At 41.6% G+C, this 9,164-nt stretch overlaps 2 long non-coding RNA genes across 2 annotated transcripts; one reads left to right on the top strand and one right to left on the bottom strand.

Annotated features, from left to right (window-relative positions):
* Positions 1 to 768: 768 nt before the first annotated feature.
* Positions 769 to 1,357, bottom strand: LOC109407145 (uncharacterized). The gene is made up of 2 exons (XR_002129546.3): positions 1,077 to 1,357; positions 769 to 1,019 (listed from the first exon to the last, which is right to left on the bottom strand). It is a non-coding gene; the product is annotated as an uncharacterized LOC109407145 (long non-coding RNA).
* A 1,114-nt stretch (positions 1,358 to 2,471) lies between these two features.
* On the top strand, positions 2,472 to 8,655 carry LOC115261030 (uncharacterized). The gene is made up of 3 exons (XR_003894729.2): positions 2,472 to 2,853; positions 2,930 to 3,414; positions 7,092 to 8,655. It is a non-coding gene; the product is annotated as an uncharacterized LOC115261030 (long non-coding RNA).
* Positions 8,656 to 9,164: the final 509 nt, after the last annotated feature.

The raw sequence follows: 9,164 nt of genomic DNA, 5'->3' as shown, positions 1-9,164 counted from the left end.
ATGTGTCGCTTTGTTGGTACAATGACTTATGTAATACTTATGACACACATGTGATACAAGAATCACTGTAAAATTGCGCTTGAAATGAGTGCCATACTGAAAATTCTCTCAGTTCAAGTCAGTCTAGTTGGAATTTTCTTGACACTGCGTACCGTTGTACAGGAATCACACTCGTATCACATGTCTGTCCGGGGTATAATACCCCGGACAGACATGTGATACGAGTATGATTCCTGTACAACGGTACGCAGTGTCAAGAAAATTCTAACAAGACTGACTTGAACTGAGAGAATTTTCAGTATGGCACTCATTTCAAGCGCAATTGTACAGTGATTCTTGTATCACATGTGTGTCATAAGTATAACGCTCGTAACTCACAGCTGACGTAAGTGCGCTGTCACAACGTCCTACACGGTCGTTTGCGAAAACCCATTAATGGGTGAAAAAACACCCATTTTCGCTAGAAGTGCCTCTCCCCATTTAATGGGTAAAGGCTGTTTACCCATTAACGGGTAAAGACGGTTTATGTCAGAAGATGGGTATTTATTTACCCTTTATAGAAAGTCAGCTTTTTCGAAAAAATGGGTAATAATTCACCCATTTTCATGATTTTTACCGGGACTAATTATTCAGGGTTTTCATAATGGAGAGATGAGGACTATTAACCAAAATTACACCAGAATTTTATAAGTTTATTTAAATAACGAAATATACATATCATTAGGCATACATTTGAAAAAGTAATAATCGCTTTTTTAAGTCAACGGAGATAACATTTTGTACTGACGGCGTTCCTTCACTATCGATGCGGCCACAGAACTGGCTCCATTTTAGGGGTTGCGGAAAAACTTTCAGGTCCGGGGTGGTGTTGTGTGTCCGATGCGTCCATCAAGAATAGATACGGCGAAGTTTGATGTCGTTCCGGAGATCCGGAAACCTTGAAGACAGGCTTGCAGATGACATCTTGTGTAACACATCTGTTCTTTCTACTGAAAACCTCAGTGACTCAGGTAACCTCACTAAAAACAAAGATATCCTTCAGGCCCCATCGATGGTTTTGATTTTAAAGTACTCACCTGTAATAATTAGGGATTTCATTGTTTTATTTCTCAATACGCACCAGAGACTTCTTAAAAATTCCAAATAAAACACTTCGGCTGCGACTAAAATTATTGATAACTATTTTTTCACCCATTAATGTGTAAAAAAATACCCATTTATAAGCTGAATAAGGATGATTAAAATGGGTATTTTTTTACCCTTTTTTTTTTGATAAATTTATACATTTTATGACAGATAAACATGCTATTCGAAAATGGGTGATTTTTTACCCATCAATGGGTTTTCACAAACAACCGTGTACACGGTTGTTTGTGAAAACCCATTAATGGGTGAAAAAACACCCACTTTCTCTAGAACTGCCTCTCCCCATTTTATGGGTAAAGGCTGTTTACCCATTAACGGGTAAAGCTGGTTTATGTCAAAAGATGGGTATTTATTTACCCACTATTGAAAACCAAATCTCTCAGCGAAATGGGTAAAAATTTACCCATTTTTATTCATGCAACTGGGAGGAAATCCAAAATATATTTATTGTTAGCATGTTAATAAAGGCTCATTAGATAATATTAATAAATAAATTATATCTTTATTTGCTCTTTACTGAAATATTACATAATAAGTTATTTTAGCACTGAATTTTATTTGCCTATATGTGTTCCATCAGCGGGGTACGCTTTCTTCCGAAATTCTCCGGATTTTCGGGCATTATCCGACGACAACTTTCTTCTTCATTCTCTGGGGCTCGGCTCCAAGTGTGTCTTCTTAAATTTAATCAAAACCGGCTTCCTTATTCCAATGAAAAGGCTCACAGCGTTTCCCTGCCTGGTGCGAAGTAGGAAGATTGTGTAGTTCATTCTGTTGCGATAAGCGTCTGGAATGTGGAACCAAAGAATCTGTTAACATTCATGGACTTTCGCACTTACATAATTAATACATACCGGTGGTGCTGGTGATAATCAAAAAAGTTTTTAGTTTAAATAAAACAGCACAGCAGCACTATTGAAAATTTCCTCCTCCTTGCGACTTCCACTCCGATACAAATTTATTTCCAACTATTTTTTCACCCATCACCGGGTAAAAAAACACCCATTTAAATGCCAAATAGGACTACAAAAAGCGGGTGTTTTTTAACTCAGTTTAAATTTTCAATTTTACTCCTTTTGTGACAGAAACATGTTTTATTCCAAAATGGGTATTTTTTTACCCATCAATGGGTTTTCGCAAACAACCGTAACAAAAATTATGTAAACAAGATACGAAAGCGTTTACGGCAAAACAAAGACACTGTCCTCCCACGCAATTCAAAGTACCAATGGGGTGAGCGGACCAAGGAGCGGACCAAGATCGGTCTAAGGCATTTTATGAGACGTTTCAAATCAGCTGTTTTTTGAATATTTACCAGTTTTGAAGTCCAACCGGTGGGCCCATTTATTTACATTTTCGCTAGCATAACATGTGATACAGGTCCATCCAATAAACGAGGTTCATTTATCTGCAAAAATGCGTCAAGCCACCCACTATAATTAATATCCGTAGACCGTGGGGATGTTTTTTCATTTGCTAGTGACATCATGCAGCTCGGGGGATTGATACATGCCACATTAGAAACCGAAACATCTCTGCCAGCAAAAATCTGATTGGCGCTCACCACATGTTATGCTACTTTTCGCGAAAACAAAAACATCACATGTAAACAATAACAATGAGCGGCCCACCGGTAGGACGTCTCGTAAAATAGCTTCTTAGCCGTCCCAAGTGACACCCCAAAGAAAAAAAAAGCATCAGCGGCGGGTAAGTTCTGATGATCGTGATTGTGACTACAATTTTTAACCCGTTATTTCAACAAGCGTTTTCTCTCTAACCGCAGATTCTACGTCTTGCCGGTGTTGTGGGTCAAAGCGTTGGACCTGTTGCTGGATCGGTTGGTGGCCTTAGTACGGTGATGGCCGTTAGCGGATCGGCCCAGTACATCAGTACACACCTTGCTAGTTCTTGAGGCCGACACATTTCTGCATACCAATATTGATCTTTCGACGTTCACTGGACCTCACCTTGATGGACAGCACAACCAAGAAGCAGTGCAAAGATATGCAGCCGGTGGCCGCGAGAAAATAGTACACATTACGGGGTCCAAGTGCTTCGAACGATTAACGGTACCTTATCGAGAAGGTCTTCCAGCAGCGGTCGGATTGCTATCGTAACACAGAGCGAACTTCGTTGAATGTCGGATGGTTTCGAAATGCACCTGCTGGACATCCGGCAGCGAACATGGTCGAATGCCTGAGATCCTTGTCCTACAAGCTATTACTGGGACAATCGTATAGTTCGTGCTGCGTTGCAACTTCAATGCCGGTAAGGTGGTGGCATTCAGTTATCCTGAATTGAATGGGACTAATTGAGAACTACTTTTTTGACGTAGGACTACGTCTCTCTTTTCTATACCGGGTGTCATTCTAAATTTTCAGAAATCGGCCGCGTTACGTTTAAAGTGGAGATTTTGAGCGTTAATAGCTCAGCCATTTTTTGTTGAATTTTCAAAATTTTGGCACCAATCGATTGCAAATCTTTACACCAATTATGTCCAATAATAATATTTGCTGTTTTTCAATAGCAAACTATTGAAAAATTGGGAAAAGTGAACCCATGTTTATTCCAGCCAATCACGATCGAGCACATTTTGGATGCTCCCGTCGAATATAAAAGCTGCTGCTTCTTCGCATCTTCCCTCATTTGTCTTTGTCGTCTCGAGGTGAACGCATCGAACGAGAGCGGCCCACTTTCTTCGTTTGCGTTTTTGCTCATTATTCTTTGACGGCCGTGTTGGCTCGGCGTCGGTGGTTGTCGGCAAGGGTGCTGTTGCACATTCGCCTTCTAACCGTCTAAAGCGGCAGACGAAGGAAAGAATACGTTTCATCGATTGCTCGGCGGTGGTGGCAGAGGCAGCAAAATCCACAGAAAGATCCGCGACGAATTTGCGAGTTGCGTCGCTGTCCTCGGGGCTCGGCCCTTCACCGATTGATTGGCGGCGGCGCATTGATGATAGCATCAGGAACATCCAGGGCAACAAGTGGCGGACCAATTTTCGACGGCGTGCAGCATTCAGCACGGAGGAATCCAACACGCATTACGTGGCATGATAAATTGTCTAAAATCGTCCAATATTCAAACGGTTCTTTTCAGGACCATAGAAAATTATTTATCAAGAGTTGTGAATCAGATAATTATTTCATTCCATCATCGATCGGTAAAAGTGTGGTGCAACCGAAAAGTGAAAGATTGAATGCTTGGTGGCCCCGCAAGAATGATGATGCCGGCCACTAGTGGTTCCATCCGGAATTTATCAACCCTATCCGAACCATTTTTCGTGAAACATCGATAAATTATAACGTTGTTCGAATTAAAATGATCTTAACATTCCAATATTTTGGTTACTTTATTCGTTAAATGGAAATTTTCTCATTTCTCGGTTGATTAACCGTTTCAAGCGTCTGGTGCATGCGGGGCGGGTCGTGCAAATGAAATATACTGAAAAGCCAGCCGAATGGGAGGAGCTTAATCTGCTAATCTAGGGGCATAAAAGCTGCTCCCTCTGATTTCTTTCGTCATTTTCGTTGGATTAGTCAAGCAGGGTGGATGTCACCTCCACACCTGAGCAGTACCCAGTGGCGACTCTCGGCTATCGTGCTGATAGCGTCATGAATCTTATCCACAGCAGAAAGCGGCCTACCAATTTTCGGTGGCATTTTGCAGGAATAGCACTGAGAAAACCAACACGCATTGCGTGGCAAGGCGGTTTCATGCCATTTTCTTCCTGAAATCATTACTTTATCCAACGGTCCTTATCAGGATCACCAAAAAATGATTCTTCAAGAGTTGTAAATCAGATAATTTTACTTACTCCATCAATCGAGAAAAGTGTGGTTCACCCGAAAAATGAATGATTGAATTCCGGCCACTAATGGTTCCATCCAGAATTCAGCAAAGCATTACCCTATCAGAACTATTTTCCGTAAAACATTGTTTAACTCTAACAATTTTCGAATTAAAATGATCTAAATCTTCCAATATTTTGTTTACTTTAACGCTTAGTGAAAAAATTTCTCATTTCTGGGTTGATTAATCGTTTGAAGCGTCTGAAGCATGCGGGGCGGGCCATGCAAATGAAATATTCTGGAAAGCCAGCCGAATGGGAGGAGCTGCATCTGCTAATCTAGGGGCATAAAAGCTGTTCCCTCTGATTTCTTTCTGGATTCCGCCAGACTGAAAAAATGTCGAATGTCGGGTTAAAGTCGGGTCAATTTTTATCGAATGTTGGGCCACTGTTGGACCAACATCGATCAACTATTGGGTCTATGTTGGGTTTGGTGGCCAAAATCAAAATAGGTGAATGATAGGTTGATGTCGGGTTTGACGTCATCAACTATGGTAAAAGCTTTAAACCTACAACACCACAAATTTATGCTTCCTAGCTGGGGCTCAATTGAATGATGTGCCTTGACTGAGGCTGGAGCTGAAAATTAGTAAAAGCACGAGGTCAGTCTTACCCAACCAATCCCAATCAAGCATAGTTCTGTGAGGCGACACGACGAAACTTATATAAGAGGTGCACATACTCAGTTCGATCATTTTATCGGCACACACAGCAGCGGACGGACAGCGCCGAGCGGCAGCAAGATCCCAAAAAATCCAAAACTGTGCTCGAACGTGATTGGCTGGATAAAACATGGGTTCACTTTTCTCAAATTTTCAATAGTTTACTATTAAAAATCAATATTTACCTAGCATGGATTCGACGCGTAAATAAATTTCTGATAGATTCATGCAAAAAGATTGAAAATCCATCAAGAATTGACAAAGTTATTAGCGGTCAAAACCTAACCACTTTTCGTTACATGCTCAAATTTTCTGTTTTCTGAATTGTACCCCCATATCTTGCCGAACGACGTTATTCAATGTCAAAAGATCCGCTTCAACGGATGAGCAAGCGGGTGGCACCGCCCTCTGTCCAATGAAGCCTCGATTCTTTTCGGATCAATCGGTGGTGGCGGCATGGGTGGCAATGAATTATACCAAAATGGTCCTTTTAAGGGCCCCATAGCTTCCGAATGAGTTATTTGGAATATTATTCAATTATTTCTAAAAATTCAACTAATTCTATTTTTTTATAGTTTATCGATAAAGTTCAAATTTTATGCTAAATATACACCGCTGTTTGGGGCCTATATAGCTAAATCTGTTAAGGCGCGGATATCCAGCATGGCCATGCTGAGGGTGACGGGTTCGATTCCCGGCCAGCCCAGGAATTTTTCGTAAAGGAAATTTCCTTGGCTTTCTTGGGCATAGAATATTGATATTTTCGCCCAAATGCCCACGCGGCCTATTGCTTGAGGGAACGATGCGCCGCGGATTTTTCTCCTTTTACCTGGTTCTTATGGGAGAATAAAATTGTGGCGTTCCTCAAGCGCGGTACGTCATTAACACACAGCAAGGCCGCCTTAAACATTTGGAATACGCCACGCCGGTGTTTCGTATAGAAAGGATCTGACAATAGTTCGTGCCAGCCACACGATATACACATGCAAAATGGTCACTAGCAGAGGAAGCTCTCAGTTTATAACTATGTAAGTGCTCATAGAAGACTAAGCTGAGAAGCAGGCTTTGTCCCAGTGGCGACGCAACGCCAAGAAGAAGAATACGCCTCTTTTTACTGAAATTAATCTACAATAGCCATTACATAATGTTGGTAACGTGTTGAAAAATTCAACAAATTTTAATTTTCAATGGGGATAAAATTGCTATAGACTGATTTTCTAGTGAGTTCCTAACACAGACTTCAATTTCGTGCACCAACCCACAGACGAAAGGAAATTTACCATATAGTGTCTTTACTCTGGCCGTTGTTTTTGCTGAATAGATACACGTTTACTTCATCTGTAAGCCCCAAATTCTTTATTAGGCGTTAAAAATTAGTCCTACGTCAACACTGCGGTTATGTCTCAGACATTACACACTCCTAGTTTTTTTTTCAGAAAAATCGACGACTGCTGAAGTTGACCCGAGATCTATCGTTCCTGTTGGGCCGGCCGCTGCAATACAAAATAGTTGATCTCACCTCATCGGAGACCAAGGTCACTAAATCATTTCTGCAAAATAGAATCAATCCCAACCGTGGGCTGGAACGGCAAGGACGACGCCTTCGATTACCAGAAATCTTTCGAAGCGGGAGAAACCCGCCCCAAAAACGTAACTTTACCAGCATATGCAACACCAGGCGCAGATTGTGGCCCAACTGCAGGCCCAATCACAGCATTTCCAGCAGTTGATAAGCACCAGCAGCCGCAACACCAGGAAGGTCATCTAACCAAGGAGGAAATCGAGCGGCTCCTGTAGTCCCGGCTCAATATATAAAACTCTCTCATCATCGTTTCTATCTTCTAAGATCGTGTATATGGCAGGATGAAGGAATAAAGCACCGTTCAATTTTCTTCCTAATGTAATTAATTTTGTCAAAACAACACCATAACCCATTGAGGGCCAATTTCTTCACCTCGGCTTAACCGGTAAGCCAGGTTTATCCAAATAATTAAACCTGGTTTAACGCTTAAGTAATCGACCCTAAATAAGTTTATCTTGTTAGTACTCTTGATAAAGCTCCTGGAGCTTCTTGGAAATTCCTCTACAAGTTCCTCGGGAATTCCTTTAAGACATCCTCAGTTAATCCTCCAAGAGTTCCTCAGAAATTCTCCCAGAAGTTTCTCAGGAATTCCACCATGAGTTTCTTGGGAATTCATCTAGTAGTTCCTCGGGAATTCATTCTACAGTTCCGAAGGAATTTATCCGGGAATTCCTTCAGAAGTTCCTCGGGAATTCCTTCAGGAGTTCCTCAAAAATTCTTCCAGATTCCTTGAGAATTCCTCCCAAAAAATTCCTTAATGTATTCCTCGGGAATTTCTACTGGAGTTTTTGGGATTTCTTCAGGAGTTACTCGGGGGATCTTCCGGAGTTCATCGGGAATTTCTGCTCAAGTTCCTCGGGAATTTCTCCAGAAGTTCCTCGAGAATTCCTTCAAGGAGTTTCTCGGGAATTCCTTTGGAGCTCCTTGGAAATTCCTCTAGAAGTTCCTCGGGTATTCCTTTCCTCCAAGAGTTCCTCGAAAATTACCTCAGAAGTTCTTTCCTTTAGGTGTTCCTTGAGATTTTTTTTAAAGAGTTCCTCGGGAGATCCTCCAGGAGTTCCTCGAAAATTCTTCCAGGAGTTCCTCGGAAAATTCTACATGAATTCCTCGGAATTTTTCTCCAGGAGTTTTCCAACAACTTTTTCAGAAATTTCCCAGAAATTCTTTGAGAATTCCTCTATGGGATCCTCTAGAATTATAGGAGCTGCTAGAAAATTCCTTGGAAAATTGTTCCATGTATTCCTCGGAATTTTTAAAGAAGTTCCTCATGGAGTTCATCGGATTTTTTTGCAGGAGTTATTTGGGTATTTCTCTAGAAGTTCCTCAAAAATTCGTCAATGGATTGTTTATAATTCTCAAAGGAGTTTTTTGGGAATTTCTCTAGGAACTCCTTGGAAATTTTTCCAGAAGTTCATCGAGAATCCTGTGTGGGGCTGAGTCGACATGCTGTTCGCAAGTCTATGTTGCATAACTCTCTATGTCGACTCAGCACCAACGAGCACAGTCCAAGCGAGCGAGCGCGGCATTACGTGAGCAGAAGTCTATCAGGTAAGACGCAATTGGGCTCGTTCTCCCGGCCAACCAAAATGGGTGATTTCCTGACGGCGGTTTGCATCTTCACATTTGGCGAACGTGGCAGGTTTTTCTGCTGCCTATTATCTGATTGCAGCATTAAAACGAACAGATTTCGTTGGTTGTATCGTTATCCGACAGGAAATCACCCATTGGCAAGTGTAGTCGAAACTAAATGGCCGCGGAAAGGGGTCACCGAGACAAAGTCTAACACAGTGAAAGGCAGTGAGAGTGAGCGAGACGTACAATCGTTTGGTGGAAGTAAAGCATTGTGATTCCCGTTTGATCAACATTGTGAGTGCAAGCTAGTTCGTTGGAAGTGCCACGGGAAACGAGTGTTAGTAATGATAGAGCA

This window comes from Aedes albopictus, chromosome 3 (assembly GCF_035046485.1).
Source record: "Aedes albopictus strain Foshan chromosome 3, AalbF5, whole genome shotgun sequence".
Taxonomy (NCBI): domain Eukaryota; kingdom Metazoa; phylum Arthropoda; class Insecta; order Diptera; family Culicidae; genus Aedes; species Aedes albopictus.
The sequence above is the reverse complement of the archived record's forward strand: the minus strand, read 5'-3'. Positions and strand labels throughout refer to the sequence as shown.